This window comes from Balaenoptera acutorostrata, chromosome 1, assembly GCF_949987535.1.
Source record: "Balaenoptera acutorostrata chromosome 1, mBalAcu1.1, whole genome shotgun sequence".
NCBI classification, from domain to species: Eukaryota; Metazoa; Chordata; class Mammalia; order Artiodactyla; family Balaenopteridae; genus Balaenoptera; species Balaenoptera acutorostrata.
Window position 1 is genome coordinate 144,679,053 of NC_080064.1, and position 18,019 is coordinate 144,697,071.

The 18,019-nt window shown below is 42.0% G+C and overlaps 1 long non-coding RNA gene across 1 annotated transcript; it reads left to right on the top strand.

The window, feature by feature from the left end:
* The first annotated feature begins 1,045 nt into the window (after positions 1-1,045).
* On the top strand, positions 1,046-11,781 carry LOC130705623 (uncharacterized). Its single transcript, XR_009005945.1, has 3 exons — positions 1,046-1,186; positions 9,030-9,143; positions 11,507-11,781. It is a non-coding gene; the product is annotated as an uncharacterized LOC130705623 (long non-coding RNA).
* The last annotated feature ends 6,238 nt before the right edge of the window (positions 11,782-18,019 follow it).

Consider the following 18,019-nt stretch of genomic DNA (forward strand, 5'->3'; position numbering starts at 1 on the left):
AGAGAAACAACAATTAAATCTGGAATTACAAGAAATTATGATAACCTCACAGTATGGGAAGTGGGGTGTTGATGGGGTCAATAACGTGGGACCATGTCTGTTGGGGAGGTGGATCAAGCAATGTTTCCTGGTATAAGTGACTCAGAGCAAGTTAGAGTTCTCAGCTCTCCTAGGATTTATAACCTATTTAGAGAAAGAAAACTGTCATACATACAAAAGTAAGAAACAGAATGATATAAGATACTCTAAACTCAGTGTTAGATCATGGATTATAGATGGTAGAAAGGGCGAGATCAGAGGGCAGAAGTAGACATGGATGTCTTCAGGAGGAAGGGGCTCTTGACCGACCTTGAAAGATGGGTAGAGCAGTAGAATGGAATAAGGGGAGAAAAGGCTGAGGTGAGAATCGCACACAATTGGACAGGTGAGGCCTAGATGAAAGAGAGAGGCTGAATTAGGCGAGACCTGGAAAGTCAGGAAGAAATAGAAGTACAGTAAGCACAGTCATATTGTAGTTATTATTTTTCATAATGTGATAAAAGCTACTATCTGTCAAGTTCCAGTCTGGGTTAGGTTCTAGGCAGGAAATGTTTAACAATAGACCTACAATCCATCCTCCCTCTTTACCGGGGGGAAGCCCATGGGAAAGACAGAGGGAAGGTAACTCAGTCAAATCTTCATGTAAGCATGCTAATGATAGACATCCAACTAAGCATACTAATGCTATTTGCTAGTTGCAGGATCCTTATCTATGAAATGCTTTTATAAGGAGATACCTGATCTGCCTGGGTTGCTCATTTGTTACAAACCTAGAACCTATGGATACGTTGAGCATGGTTTCTGGGAAAAAGTAAAGTAAATTAGGTAACTATCTGAATATAAATATGAAGGTACTTCCCAATGACTCTTTTCCGTGTAGGTGATGTGGCCATATATATGGCTTAAAGGTTTTCTATGTTCATCTGGGCAAGAGCATATCTTGATGTGGCATTAAAGGGCCTGGGGGGCTGCATTAGTCTCAGACCACTCATTGCTTTACCTGAATCTTGCAATGACCTGTTTCACTGATGTTATTAGTAAAGCTTGAGACTGGGTAAGATCTATTCTTATGAGTATGCTTTAACAATCTGATCCTTTGTGTTTCCTTAGGTACGTTACATATATTGGCTCACATCAACCCTCTAAGGTAGATGCTCGGAGAAATTAGTGAATGTGTCCAGTATCACACAGTGAGGAAGCAGCAGGCTTAAAATTTAATCACAGATCTGACCCCCCAGAATATCCCCGTATTCTTCCCACTGCTCTACATTCTTCCCCTTTTTAAACCTGAGTAAAACAGAACAGGTCACGGGGTAGGGGTTGCGGGGGCAGTCAGGCCCTAGGGCAGCGGTCCCCAACCTTTTTGACACTGGGGACCGGTTTCATGGAAGACAATTTTTCCACAGACCGGGGTGGGTGGGGAGGGTGTTTCAGGCGGTAATGCCAGCGATGGGGGACCGGCAGATGAAGCTTCGCTCACTGCCCTGCCACTGACCTCCTGCTGTGCAGCCTGGTTCCTACCAGGCTGTGGCCCAGTACCGGTCCGTGGCCCAGGGGTTGGGGACCCCTGCCCTGGAGGACCATCAGGAAGCCCCACAAGTCCTTTGAGAGCCACTTCCCCAAAGTACAGTTTTAATGAGAAAAGTCTTTCTGGTATAAAACCTGATTCATATGAGACCCAAAAGGTAGTGTTTGTGTCACATTTTCCATGGAAGTTCATTTTCACCAGAGGCAAAACACTTACATCTCCACTGGGACTCTGCAACTCATGGAGAGTTTGTGTGCTATCAGGGGAATAATACCACATTCCTTGAATGCTGAGAGAATAGCCCAAAGACTCTGCCCTTGATCAGATTAGATGATATGAGTTGGCGTTTCTCATTCCATTTTTAGCCTTAAAGCAAGCTGGGCCTTATGGGAAGACTCGCTAATCCCTGATGTGTTGGATCAGCCATATTTCACATGGGCTGCAGTTTTATGAGGACATTTGTGTCATTCATTCACAGCTCTGAGTTTTGTGGGTTTTTCTTTAAACACAGTGCTTTGCCAAACATTAGGATCAGCTTCCTCTCAGGGAACTCAAGTTTCCCTTTTTAAAAAATTAGTGTGTGAACAATGGGAAAGGAGGTAGACCATATCATGGAATCCATTTCTTTTTTTCTGGAGAAGTAAGTGGTTTAATTCTAGTTGCCTCAGATCAAGGCGTCTTATTCTTAGGGGACAGCTGCCTAGTGCAGCACCTTGGTTCCTGTTAAAAGCACCACAGGACATTCATAACTGGGATGTGACAGATTGCCCCGTGCCTGGATCCCTTGCTCAGGGCTGCCAACATCATTAATGGACAGATGGAACCATCCTCCCTTCCTTGGCTGTGTCTGTTTAATCAACTTTGGAAGTAGCTGTAATACCACCAGCTAATAAAAGTGCTTAATAAATATCTAAATTGCAATACCCCCAGAAAGATGTTCATCTTGGTAGAAAAATCTGACAAAAGAGTGTCAGAATCTTTATTTCAAATCAGAGCAGACCCATGCAGACCTTGTATCTATATGTAGCAGTATGTTGAGGGGCACTTTAACTTGGGTCTTCCTAAGACAAGCAGGAAGCTTAGTTGAGAATTACTGAAACCTATAGAGCTGAGCTGAGAGAAGACAGTGGTCTGATGTAGACCTTAGGTTTGTCTTATGGATTCCACTGACCCTCCTCTTACGCTACACTGTTAGTATCCTGCTCTGATCTCCACTGGGTTATTGCTTTCTTGCTTCTAGACCCTTACTGTTTTCAGAGAGTTCTCAGTCTTTGTTTATAATTTTACCCAATGTTCCCTTTAAATACAACCTTTCTCAGTTACAAAGGAGAATGTGATTCTTTCCAGTGTGTGGCAAAATGCTGGCTGTTTACTTTGTTTACTACCAGCTTATTTGCTGATGGTCCTATGCCTTTCCAAGCCCAGCACTAGCTATTCTTTTTGTCCTGATCTTTATGTTCTTTATTTTGCCTGCCATGTAATGGAAGAAAATTATAATAAACACATTTTTTTTTTTTTTTTTTTTTTGGCTGTGCTGGGTCTTCGGTTCGTGCGAGGGCTTTCTCTAGTTGCGGCAAGTGGGGGCCACTCTTCATCGCGGTGCGGGGACCGCTCTTCATCGCGGTGCGCGGGCCTTTCACTATCGCGGCCCCTCCCGTTGCGGGGCACAGGCTCCAGACGCGCAGGCTCAGCAGCTGTGGCTCACGGGCCCAGCTGCTCCGTGGCATGTGGGATCTTCCCAGACCAGGGCTCGAACCCGTGTCTCCTGCATTAGCAGGCAGATTCTCAACCACTGCGCCACCAGGGAAGCCCCAATAAACACATTTTTTAAGGGAAGAACAAACTCCAGCTGAATACGAATTTCCTGCAATGTGTTGTAGGGCTGTCCTTGTAATACCATAGTTCATTGGAATCATCTTGGCTGCAAATAAACAAATACTTAACTAATAGTAACTTAAACAAGGAGGAATCTATTTTATGAGGGTGATTAATATAGTAACAAGTTAGTAAAGATTCCATATTGACTTATCTGTCATTCTTTAGTCTCTCCCATATGGATGTAGGTTAGCCATCTAGCATTAAGCATTATGTCTTCACAAAAATATCCAAAGGAAGACAGGGAGAAAGTGCACACCATTAGAATTTTATCTCTCTTTTTTAAATGGGGAGGAAAATTTTTTCCAAAATTTTACCCCCTGGCAGATTTCTCCTTAGTATCAAGGGTCAGGATAGGGTCACATGCCTATGTTCTACCTATGATGAAGCTGGGAAAGTAAGTGGCCGCTCTAGTGGAAGTGGACTTCTGTGTGTAAGGAAGAAGGAGGGGAAAAGCTGCTAGGTAGTCAACCACTGTTATGGACTGAATTCGTATGTTGAAAACCTATAACCCAGTGTGAGGATATCAGAAGATGGGGTGGGGCCTTTGGGAGGTAATTAGGATTAGATGAGGTCACAAGGATGGAGCCCTCACAAATGGGATTAGTGCCCTTATGAGACTCAAGAGAGAGCTTGCTTCCTCTCTTTCTGCCATGTGAGGATACAAGGAAAAGTCTGAAACCAGAAGAGGACCGGACCATGCTGGTGCCCTGACCTCAGTCTTTCAGCCTCCAGAACTGTGGGAAATGCATTTCTGTAAGCTATCCAGTCTATGATATTCTGTTATAGCAACCTCAACAGACTAAGACGACCACAACCATCAAATACCCTTAAAGGGCAACAGCCCAGGGATGGATTATATTTAATAATTTCACACTTGCTGTCACATGGGCCACACATACAGTTAATATGGAGTCATAAAAGAAGAGACCTCACAAGTTCAATATAAACTCATCCTCTCTCCTCTAGGAACAGATAGTTGTCTATCTCAATTTTTAAAAATTGTGGTAAAATGGGTATAATATAAAATTTACCATTTTAACCATTTTAAGCATGCAGTTCAGTGTCATTAAGTACATTCATTGTTGTGCAATCATCTTCTATCTCTAGAAAGACTTCATTTTCCCATACTGAAACTCTGTACCCATTAAAGAATAAATTCCCCACTTTCCCCTCCCCCCAGGCAACCATCATTCTACTTTTTGTCTTTTTTGAATTTGGCTACTCTAGGTACCTCATATAAGTACAATTATGTATTTGTTCTTCAAGCTTATTTTCAAAATATCTGGTAACCTCTCTTGAAATACCCTTCCTGCTTCTCCTCCTTCTCTCCTCTTCGCAAAACCCTTTCCATCCTCCAAGGCTCAATACTAAGATTTACCAGTTGCTTCAGCCCGTGGGGATCTCTCCCTATCCTGGACTCAGAGTGCTCAACTCCCTTACTCCCTTGGCCCTTGTATATACTGTCTCAGGCCATGTCTTGCATTATTATTCTATATTACCCGTCATTTTGTGAGTAATTGTCTTGTCTCTCCAACTAGATTGTGACCTCCTAAAGGGCAGCGACTGAATGTACCTTGCTTTTCTTTTTATCCTCCACAACCTAAGCCTTCTATGCAATAGACACCCAGTAAGTACTTGTTAAATCCCCTGCTCCTCTTTAGGGAAGCTGCATAAACCAGCTGTATAATCAACAAGCTCTCGCTTAAGTCTGATCACACTCTCTCTGGTTGAAACTTAAGTCCATTTTTTCTTATTTGATCTTCCCTGAAATGGACAGCAAATGTCCATTGTCCTCATTAAACCTCTATCTATACTTGAGAAAGGTTAATGCATCTATGTTAGCTTCTGCTTTTCCGGGCTAAGTCAAGATAATAAGGCAGAACCACTATATTTACACAACAGTTTTTCCTAAGAAACCCATAACATTTCCCTCACTTTAAGATCAGTTCTTTTTAGTAGTTAAAAGTCAATAAAGTTTTCACAATCTGGGAAGGAATTCCTCTGTTTTAAGTCATAGTTGGGAATTCCAGAGCCTCTGGCAAGCCTTTATTTTTTACAAAAACTCCTTTATTGATCTGGTGTGATATGTACTGATACCCTGAGGATAGCACACACACACACACACACACACACATGCACACCTGACCCCCTTTGCGCAGCCTTGATCACAGCAATGCACATTATTGGATCATTTCTATTGATAAAATCAGAACAGGAGTTTACCAGAAAATAATCTAAAAAACTCAAGGATTATAATTTTGTGTACCAAAATCTTAGATGTACAAGGGCTGGATGTGGCTTTGTCTCTGAGTATTGCTGATTAAGTGACTAGTAGAAGATTTTAGCAACTAGGATTTTCTAAGAATGAAATATTGCTCCTGTGTAATTGATACTAACAAATTTAACTGAAGTAATTCTAAGAAATGGTAATTATAGATGTATTTCCAACTCAATTTTTCTTCCCCAGCCTATAATGAAAGACACAGAGCTCAGGCCACTGGGGAAAGTGAGAAGCAGCTGGGGTTGTGTACTTTTGGTGAAGACACCCAGGTTCCCATCTCAGATGACGTGTCTGCAGAGTCATGTGGAGGTGCAGATGTGAGGAAGATTAATCTGCTCGCTTAAAATATCCTGAAGTATCAAGAAAAACAATTTGAATCTCAGAATGTTTGCAAGCTAGCTGAAGGTTAATTAATATCTGGTTTGTTGAAGTGGCTTGTTGAGGGGTTTCATAGAAACCATAGAAATAACAATAATGGTTGGGTGAACAGAGGGTCACCCTAGGGCACCTGAAGGGAACCTCTATGGGATTATTTCGTGAGGTTTCTCTTTGGTTTGATTGTGTTTTTAAAGGTGTGAGAAAAATTAAGAAATTTTAGGCCTGCTTCAGATTGGTTTATAAAACACTCACATAGTGGTGTAATAATGCTTAATGAAGAAATTTTATATCTTACGCACAACAGTTTTGACAGCAGTCGTAAACATGAAAGTTGGGAGGAATGGTAAGTAAGCACTCTGGCAGCACTGAGGTCATTCCCCAATCAGAAGAAAGAGCTTCCTGTGACACATGGCATTTAGAAATGAAGTATTTGATCCTTGAGTTTTGGGTAGTCACAAAGGAAGGCTCGCAGGGACAAAAAAAAAAATCTTCTCTAGGAAAAAAGAGCTGAAGGGATATTTAGAGTAGGCTAAAAGTATGAATGTTAAGAAAAATAACATTTTCTCTTTGAAAAGAGTAAGTAGATAGTTATGGTCTCTTTATTCCACTTTGAAGTTTGAGAACCAATGCAGCCTCCCCGGGGAACTGCAGACAGGCCAGGCACTTTCATAATATTCACACATTTATTCACTTATGTATTCGTCCAGTCATCATTTATTAATCATCTGTCCAAAATCGTTTATTGGGGACTTATTATGTTTCAGGCATTGAGGCTATGATGATGAATAAGAAGTTTTCATCTGGAAAAATTCCAGCCTGCTGGAGGGAGGCATATACAAATAAATGGTTAAGGGTAAACATGATAAGTGTTGTACTAGACTGAACAACAGGTAGCTATGGGCACACAGGACAAAGATCCCCTCACTTATCTGGGATTGCCGGGAAAGAGTTCACAGAAAATGATATTTGAAGTGGGTTTGGTAGGATGAATGAGAGTTCAGGGTAAGAGAATCAGGGTAAGAGAAATAAAATCCCACTGAGAGAAGTGTATGCAGAGGACAGGGGACAGCATTAGAGCAATATGGTAGAGGACCAGGTACAGAACACGCAGGAGCGGTGATAAGGGAGAGCTGAAACTGAGACCTTAGTGCGCGAGGAGGCCATTCGTCCTCCAGCTCAGGGGCCAGAAGGCAGAAGTGCAGCCCATGGGCCCTCCTGCCATTTTACACACACACACACACACACACACACACACACACACACACACACACAGGAACCTCTCCATCAGTTGACCCCCTCTTGAGAGCAGAGTTGACTCTGTCTGCTGTATCCCCCAGAGCCCAGAATTCTAGGAACAACACTGTAGAGTACTTTGGTAGAGGACACAACATTAGTTTTGAAGCGTGAGAATGACATACACACATTATCTCCAGCCTGTAAGTTCACTGAGGCAGGACTAGGTCTGACTTGTGCCCTGCTTGGTCTCCTGTAAAGACCTGGCATGTATAAGGTCCTCCTCAAATTTTTTTTTTTTAACATCTTTATTGGAGTATAATTGCTTTACAATGGTGTGTTATTTTCTGCTGTATAACAAAGTGAATCAACTATACATATACATATATCCCCATATCCCCTCCATCTTGAGCCTCCCTCCCACCCTCTCTATCCCATCTCTCTAGGTGGTCACAAAGCACCGAGCTGATCTCCCTGTGCTATGTGGCTGCTTCCCACTAGCTATCTATTTTACGTTTGGTAGTGTATATATGTCCATGCCACTCTCTTACTTTGTCACAGCTTACCCTTCCCCCTCCCCATATCCTCAAGTCCATTCTCTAGTAGGTCTCCTTAAATACTTGCTGCATGAATAAATGAACTAAATGAATGAGGCAGAGTGGAGAATGGACTAGCATGGGAGGAGGCTACTGTCAGGCCACTTAGGAGACGGTTATAAGAATCCAGGTGAGGAATCATGGTGGCGTTGGAGAGAAAGAGCCAGAATTTAGACCAGCACTCCCCAGTAGAACTTTGTGCAATGATGGACATGTTTTGTTCTGCACTGTCCTTTACACTATCCACTAGCCACATACAGCATTGAATACTTGAAAGGAGGACTGAGGAACTGAACTTTTAATGTAAATTTAAATAGCTATATGTGGCTATTGACTACCATATTGGACAGCACAATTCTAGGGTTTTTGTGACAGAATCAAAAGAACTTTTAATAAATTGGATTTATTCATAAATTCAATCAACAAATATTCATTGACCGTTTACTAGGCTCTGGAAGAGAAAATGGGGGCCAATCTGCGGCAGTTGTGTGTACCATGCCAAGGTGTTTAGACTTTGTAATAAAGAGTGGGAGGCTGGACAAGCTATTTTAGCAGGATTGGTCAATGAAATCTCGCTGAGAGGTGATAAGCTGAGAGTTGGATGATGAGAAAACTATGGGGATTAGGAAAGAAAAAACCCAAAACCCAAAACAAGAACTAGAACAATCATTGATGAAAGAACGCAATAAAATTCAGCATGGGGCTTCCCTGGTGGCGCAGTGGTTGAGAGTCTGCCTGCCAATGCAGGGGACGCGGGTTCGAGCCCTGGTCTGGGAGGATCCCACATGCCGCGGAGCAACTGGGCCCGTGAGCCACAACTACTGAGCCTGCGCGTCTGGAGCCTGTGCTCCGCAACGGGAGAGGCCACGATAGTGAGAGGCCCGCGCACCGCGATGAAGAGTGGCCCCCACTTGCCACAACTAGAGAAAGCCCTCACACGGAAACGAAGACCCAACACAGCCATAAATAAATAAATAAATAAATAAATAAAAAGGAAGAGGTTTAAAAAAAAAAAAAAAATTCAGCATGAAGACACTTAAAGCAAGAAGGTACCTACACCATCTGCAAGTCTAACTCACTCATTTTCCGTCTCCAGAAAGGAAATCGAAGCCCAGAGAGGTAACTAGACTTGCCTGTGGCCACACAGCTAATTAATAACATAGTTGGGAACAGACTTCATCTCCTAACTTCCAACTTCGCACCCTACTGGGTAAGTCCGAATCTCATTTTCCTTGCTAGTAAAAAGGTTATTGTGAAAAATGAAAAAGGTAACATAGGCAAGGTGTTAAAAATGGTAGCTATATTTATTATTGGATTTGTTTTAATGTTACAGTGTTCCTCTCAAGTAATTATGTTATTAATAATAACTGTAGTATTATTTTAGTAATACAAAAGCATAATGCAAAAAACTTAGTAATTTAATAATGCAAAAAGCATGAGAAAGGCAATGAACATTGAGCTCCTGATTTGTTTTAGTTATACTTGTTTGGGGTGAATCTCAGCTTTGGGCCTGTGCAATCAACGTCAGGCACCACCTGCCATTTGCCTAGAGGCAGCTGCTGGAATTACAAATGCTGTCAGGGAAGAAATAACCAGCCTCTCCACTGCTGGCCTTGCAAGCCCACCTTGTTAAGTGGTGGCAAGTATCACAGTTCTAAGGTTTTTTTCTCTCTTCTTCTGAAGAGAGAGAAAAATGAGGCTGTGGTTTTCCCAACAGACAGAGCTGTCATCAAGCTCTTTATGGAAAGCTGCTGTAGACAGGGGTTGAAAAGACGATGAAGGCTTTGACACAGTGTGAAAGCTGAAATGATGAAAAGGGTGCACTAAAAGCATGTGACCCAAGAAAGGATTTTCTGCCTTCAGGGTTAGGCCTTCATTTGGTTACTTGCCTTTTTATATCCTACTCCCTCCCACCACACCTCTGCCCTTTGAGCTTCTATTTTTATAAATATTCAGATAGGACAAACAATATGATGAATAAGGTCATAGCTTTGCCAGAGTGATGGTGCTGAAATATCCATGTTGACTCTCCTTGACTTCTCTGTGTCACTTGACTTTCTGACCACACCTTTGGCGTTCAGCCCAGCAGCTTGGACCCCAGGCCCATGCTCTGTTGGTTCTGTTGTGTTGCATCTGAGGTTGATGACTGTGGAGCCATCTGTGCAATTATCAGTAATCAACAGTTTCATATACCTATTGCATGACCGCCAGAGTAACACTGACAATGAGGCATTGAACAACTGCAGGTTGCATGTGAAAGAGTGACCTGAGAGCCACATCTGAGGCCCACTGCCCACTGCCTCCTCACTCCAACCCTCCCTGGCCAGGGCCAGGACCCTCTCCCCAGACTGTAGCCCCATCACCTCCCATCATTCCCAAGTATCAGTAGCCATCAGCATAATGCCTCTGCACTTTCCAGCCCTCTGGTGCTCCCAGTGCATCCCGTAGTGGACACAGTGACATACTTGGAGTCACAGAGACAGAAGGTCCAAGTCACTGGCCTGAATCCAAGCAAGTGTGGATTCCATACCTCTCCCTACCACTTAGTTCAGCTTGGACCAATTATTTCATTTCCCCAAGTCTCCATTTCCTCAAATGTGAAGCTGGAATAATGTCTACCTCATAGGATACTAAAGAATTTTTAAATTTTATTATTGTATATGAAAATGCTTTGAAATTAGAAAGTACTACTCGAATGAGTGCAAGGCATTTTCATTAGTCTATGCTACATGGTATTTTTGTGGAAAAAATAAAACCTAATGAATATTAAATTATATTCATATCACTTCATTCATTCACAAAGTTTTATTAGACAACCAGTCTGGGCCAGGCACTCTGTCAAGTGCTAGGTAGTTATATGATTGTGAACAGCCCAGATTCCTCAGTTTATTTAGGGGAGGGGGACATTGTAAGCCACTAGTCATGCAAATATATCTATAATTACACAGCGTGCTAGGTGCTATGAAGGGAAACGTGCATGTGGATAACAGTGGAGGGGCATAAATATGAGACTTGGTTGAGTTGACTTATGCAAAGCAAGGGCCTTCTAGGGAGCAGGAAGTGCATAAGGGAAGACCTCAAGACAGCAGAGCACTTGGCAAATTCAAGGATCCAACAGGCCCTTGTGGCTAGAACACAAGAAAGGAGAGGGATTGTGTTGCCAAAATCAGGCAGGCAGAGCAAGAGTCACAGACGACTCCTGGGATTCTCTTATGAGAGAGCTGAGAAGTGTGAGACTAGTGGAAGAAATGTAAGTAGAAGTTGTAAGACTGAGAGAATGTTCTTACTAGAGAAATGTAGTAATGTGGTCCACTTAATTTGAGATAGGATAAATTCATAAAGATTCTAATCTCTTGGGTGGTGAGAATTTTTACAGCAGTGTTCAGGATCTAGACACAGACATAGAAATTAATTTTTACATTGTTAGTTATAACTTTCCACTTCACACTGCTCTATATAAACATTTCTACATGTTTGTAGTCCATAAACTTGTTATTTTTATTAGCTGTGTAGTATTCCGTCATGGTATTTTTGGCGCTGCTATACACTTGTCTGCTTTTTCGTTCTTTATAGTTTTTTCCCTTAAAAATAGTGCTGCTGGGGGCTTCCCTGGCGGCGCAGTGGTTGAGAATCTGCCTGCCAATGCAGGGCACACGGGTTCGAGCCCTGGTCTGGGAGGATCCCACATGCCGCGGAGCGACTGGGCCCGTGAGCCACAACTACTGAGCCTGCGCGTCTGGAGCCTGTGCTCCGCAACAAGAGAGGCCGCGATAGTGAGAGGCCCGCGCATCGCGATGAAGAGTGGCCCCCACTTGCCGCAACTGGAGGAAGCCCTCGCACAGAAACGAACACCCAACACAGCCATAAATAAATAAATAAAATTAAAAAAAAAAAAATTTAAAAATAGTGCTGCTGGGAATATTTTTGTTTTCCCATGAGTTATTTTCTTGGGTTACGTTCCCCTCATGGGTCATTTCTCTGCATGTCAGATGGCCACTCTGATGCTCACAGTCTTTTGTGTCAGGCTTCACTTGCCCTGCCTGGGTGGGAGCAAATTCCCAGGGTACCAGATGCTTCAGGGAGTTGGTGGGGGAGGGGCAGTGGCAGGCAGGAGGAGGATTTTCCTCATTAGATGTACAGAGAATGCAGGTTGTTGTGTTAATACGCTAATCCTCTAGGATGTTGCCTCTATTGGGGTATTTTATGCACTCAGAACCTCCCATGGCCCTTAGCCTGACAAGTAACTCGTTCTCCTCCCTCACTTTGCAGTTTCCCCCAAGGGCTTTTTAAGTTCTGGTGAGTGTTGTATGTGGAACAGAAAGGTGCAAAGGTAGTGGCAATGAATTAACTTGTTGTTAGCAGGAAGTGATTGTGAGACGAGGCATAAAATCTCTGTGACTGTAATTAACTGAAAGTTATAATTACATCATCTAAGGCAAATTGTTCCCTGAGTGTCAACATGTTTACTTATTCCTTTATTTAATATTTCATTCTAACTTTCTAGATGTGGTTGAGAAATTAGTCAGGGACCAGCTTACCAGATCAAGCAGGTATCTGGGAATTTCATCCAATTAATATATTTTCCTTGCCTGGTCGTATCTCACCTGCTCATCTGATCTAGTGTATCTTTTCAGCATTTTTAATTAATTTTAATTTTTTTTTATTGAAGTATAGTTGATTTACAATATTGTGTTAGTTTTAGGGGTACACCATAGTGGTTCAGTATTTTTGCAGATTTTATTCCATTATAGGTCATTACAAGATAATGGGCATCCCTGTGCCTTGTTGCTTATCTATCTTATATGCAGTAGTTTGTATTTGTTAATCCCATACCACTAATTTGTCCTTCCCCCACCTCCCTCTCCCCTTTTGGTAACCACCACAAGTTTGTTTTATATATCCATGAGCCTGTTTCTGTTCTGTATATACATTTATTTGTATTATTTTTTAGATTCCACATATAAATGATATCATATCATATTTGTCTTTCACTGTCTGACTTATTTCACTAAGTGTAATATTCTCTAGGTCCATCCATGTTGCTGCAAATGACATTATTTCATTCTTTTTATGGTTGAGTAATAGTCTAGTGTGTGTGTGTGTGTGTGTGTGTGTGTGTGTGTGTATACTATGTCTTCTTAATTTGGTCAAAAAGTTAATGGAACAAAACAGAGTAACTGAACTCATTTGATTTGGGACAAGAGTATAGCTTAAGTTCAGTTCTCTGGGGAAAAAAACCCCTCAATTCCCTGTCAAATATAATATCATATAATAATTTAGTCTAAAGTTGTTGAAACTGAGGAATACGTTTCAAAAGTTTTCTCTACTTTATCAAAGCAAAAGAAGACAAAAATGGAACATAATAACCAATTATCCTCTTTCTCAAAAAGAATATGTAAGAGGAGAGACAGGATCCTGATGGAATCTCAGCCAGTTTGGTCAGGACCACCGTCACTTACTGTCAGTGATGTCCGTAGTTAATAATAATGGCAAGGATATTAACCTGCAGCACCTATGGAGTTTTATGCTTGACACTGTATCCTTATCTCACCACTGTGAGGTGGGTTTTGTCAAGATCACAAAGCAGTGAGTGATGGCCTCCGATTCACTGCTCCTCACCTCTTCTCTACCCTGAGGACACGATGGCTGGAGGCCATGTAGGGTAGCAGGACAAGACCATGCTGAGAGCATGGAGAATTGCTGGTCATGTTAGCCTCTAATCTGTTAGGTGAGTTTAGGTAAGTCACATAAACTCCCTGAGGTTTTGCTTCCTATAATGCAGAAGGGACTCCTGTTTTTTTCTAACTCCCATTGTGAAGGCTTGCTAGATAATAGCTGTGAAAGTTTTTGGACAGTCAACCATAAAGTCATAACAATAGGACATTATTTTGTATTGTGATCACTATGATGATGTAGCAAGATTCTCATATGAGACGTGGTAGCTGCTCTGGGGTAAAGATTCGCAGAGGAGTCAAATTTGCATGTCACATCCAGTGAGGCTGAGGTTCAAAATGAATCATTTGATATGATGACATGCCAGGGAATCAGATAATTCACAGCCAGGAAGCAGCAGGAATCATGAATGTTGTGGATCTGACTTGATTGATGTGGTGACACATGTATTCAAAGCATCACCAGGCTCCCTAAACAGATCTCCTTCTAGGGAAGCCGATGTCTGTGGGAGGCTCCCTCCAGAGACTGCAGGCCAGGAATTGATCATAACAGATCATGAGGTAAATTTTTACAAGACTCAGGGGTTCTTCAGAGTGATCTGGCCGACATTATCCTGACTCAGGCTCCACCGTGCCTTGAACAATTACCACATCTCAGGTCGTGGGTTTCTAGATGATGGAATACTTCCATAGCTGATCCAGGCAGCAGGACACGAAGGCAAGGCAGAAATGTCATCCGTACTTCATCTAATCCCAGTAGACTGGTGGGTCTCAAACTCCAGGGAGACTAAAATCTCTTAGAAAACTTGTTCAAAGGCAGATTTCTGGGCTCCATTCCCAGGGATAGAGAGAGCCCATTGGTATAGTTTGGGGCCCAGAACTGTGCATTCAAACGAACTCTCAAGTAACAATGCAGGTAATGTAAAATTAACATTTTCAGGGAAAAAATGTAGACGAGAAGGGCCCTGAATGAGAGTTACTATGATAAAAATTAAACATCTAATATTTATTGAGCACTTACTATGAACCAGGCACTCTTCTATACATAAATTACTATAATACCTAATATGCCATATGTAAATTAACTCCTTCCATCCTCACCATGATCCCAGGAGATATACAATAATATTTCATCCATTTTTTAAATGGAGTAATGGAGGCACAGATTGCTTAAGAAGATCCTAGCACCTGTGAGATCATGTCTTGGTTTCATAGTAAGATGTAAAAATGTTAATATCTCAGAAGAACTTTCTAGGAAAGGGATAGATTGTTCAAATCGCACACAGAGGGAGAGTCATTACTCCTATAGCTCTAGCAATATAGCTTGATTCTAACATTAAAATTCATGCCAGCCTGGTAACTCACAGTAGGGATGGAGCTTGGAGGAAACTGCCCACCGTAGAATCTGTTTCACAGGATCCAAACATTGAGATTGGAGACCATGAAACCCCAATAGTTACAGCTTTGTTCATAGGGCCCCGGCCTCTAATGCAGAAGTTGCTCTTCTCCCAACCAACTTTCTCTTTGATGGAGTCCTGTTGAAATGCTGCAGGCCTCATATTTGCCTACCAGGTTTACAGAAGGAGGAGTTTTTAAGCCTCTACTAATTAAAGTATAATGCTAACCATCTATGGCCAGTTAGCTCATTTAATTAGAGCCTATTAAGAATAAGGGTAAACTCACTGAACCCTGCATTTACTCTCTGTTATGAAAGAATTCTTTGGAATTTTTCCCTTTTCCTTGGTTAAGAAGAGCAAAGAGGCAGGAGACTTGGAAGACCTTCTTAACTGGGCGTAGTCACTGAGACAAACAGGCCAGCCCAGAGAGGAGGTAGTACTTGAATGTTTATTTAAAAATGCTCTTTCCTGGTTTAATTATCCATGTACCATGATTTAAAGAACCTTGAAGTTGGCTGATCATTGCTTAAAATTTAGGAGCTCCAGAGTTCCAGGCCTACATTTCTAAGTGCCTGACTGCTAAAATGTTGCATCTGATTGCTCTGCCAGAATCCCTTCCTCCAAACATATCCCAGACTGAACCCATCATGTTCTCCACCAAGTCTCTCTTCTCCAGATGAAACTGTTTATGTTCCTGATGACATTGTTCTCCCAGCAGGCTCAGAACCACAGCCATCTTTGAATGCACCCTCCCTAGATAGCCATCTGTGAGAGAAATTCACAAGTTCTCTGTTGTGCTGTTATTCTTCCAACATTCTCATCACTGTCAGTACCACAGTGCAGATCCCTTTTCACCTCGTGGTATCTGGACCGCACTCTGGAAGCTAATGTTGTCTTCTTTTGTTCATCCTGTGGCTTCTTCCTACAGTGGCTCTGGGAAATTGAAACCATATCATTCTTGAGCTCAAAATTTCTCCATGATTTTTATTGCCTAGGAAAAGGTTCTGCAACCAATTCCATTGTGTGTGTTTGGGGCGGGTGCAGGGGGCAAGGTGCAGGGCAGGGTGGGCGTTCTACCCACACCACCAAGCAATTCTTGGACACCAGCTGGGTATCCTACAATTGAGCTCAATTTTGACTCACTATCTACCCATATGGCATCAGATTCCACAAGTTAAGGGCTCAGTCCCACAAGATGTCCCTCTACTTCAGATGTCAATTGCAAGTCAAGGTTGTCACCTATATTTCTGACCAGCTGACTACAAATCAGAGATTTCCTCAACCTTTCCTTGGGTCTGATTAATTTTCTAGAACAGTACACAGGACTCAGGAAACCAGTTTATGCACTAGATCAAAAGTTCATCACAGGAACTTCCCTGGTGGTACAGTTGTTAAGAATCCGCCTGCCAATGCAGGGGGCACGGGTTCGAGCCCTGGTCCGGGAAGATCCCACATGCCGCGGAGCAACTAAGCGCGTGAGCCACAACTACTGAGCCTGCACTCTAGAGCCTGCAAGCCACAACTACTGAAGCCTGCACGGCTAGAGCACATGCTCCACAACAAGAGAAGCCACCGCAGTGAGAAGCCTGCACACTGCAGCAAAGGGTAGCCCCTGCTCAATGCAACCAGAGAAAGCCAGCACGCAGCAACAAAGACCCAACGCAGCCAAAAATAAATAAATTCATATTGAAAAAAACAAACAGTACATGGTGGGAAAGTGAAGCACAAGTATTGTTTTTAATCCACATGTTGATCTGTTAAGTGATTGTGATGGTTAATTTTATGCATCAACTTGACTGGACTAACAGATGCCCTGATAACTGGTAAACTATTATTTCTTGGTGTGTCTGTGAGGGTGTTTCTGGAAGAGATTAGCATTTGAATCAGTAGGCTGAATAAGGAAGAAATAAAGAAGATTGCCCATACCCCTTTGGGTGGGCATCATCCAGTCTAGTGAGGGCCTAAATAGATCAAAAAGGTGAAGGATGGGCAAATTTGCTGTCTTTGCTTGAGTTGGTACACCATCTTCTCCTGCCCTCAGCCATCAGTGCTCCTGGACTTCAGACTCAGACCAGAACTTACACCATCAGCTGCCCTGGTCCTCAGATCTTCAGAGTTGGATTGAATTATACCACTGGCTTCCCTTCTCCAACTTGAAGATGGCAGGTAGTGAGACTTGTCCTCCATAATTGTGTGAGCCAATTTCTATAATAAATTTCCTCTTAAATATATATATATATATACATATATATATATATATATATATATATATATGTATATATATATCCTATTGGTTCGATGTCTCTGAAGAAATGTGACCTGCATCAAGACCCTGGTCTCCCCATTATGCTTGCCCATAGTATAATGTTGTCTTCTACTATCTGCTGGTAGCACTTCTCATCACCTCCCCTCTGAGACCCCATAACCAAGCCACCATCACCTCTCTCTTTTTTTAAACAGTTTTATTGAGGTGTAATTACATACTATAAAAGTCACCTATTGTAAGTGTATTATAATTCAATGATTTTTAGTAGTCATTTAGTAATAGAATTGTGTAACCATCATCACAGTTTTAGAACATCTCCATCACCCCAAAACATTTCTTTGTGCCTATTTGCAGTCAATTCTGCTCCCACTTTCAATCCCTGGCCACCACTGCTCTGTTTTCTATATCTATAGATTTGCCAAGCACTGCTCTGTTTTCTGTATCTATAGATTTGCCTTTTCTGGACACTTCATATAAATGGAATCATACAACATGTAGTGTTTTGTATGTGGCTTCTTTCATTTAGCATAATATTTTTGAGGTTCATCTATGTTGTAGCATGCACTGGTAGTTTGCTCCTTTTCACTGCTGAATAGTATTCCATTGCATGGACATACCACATTTGTTTATCTTTTCATTAGTTAGTCAACATTTGGATTGTTTCAAGTTTTTTGGCTATTGCGAGTAAGTCTGCTCTGAACTTTAAGTCTTTCTGTGGACGTATGTTTGTATTTCTTTTATGTAGATATCT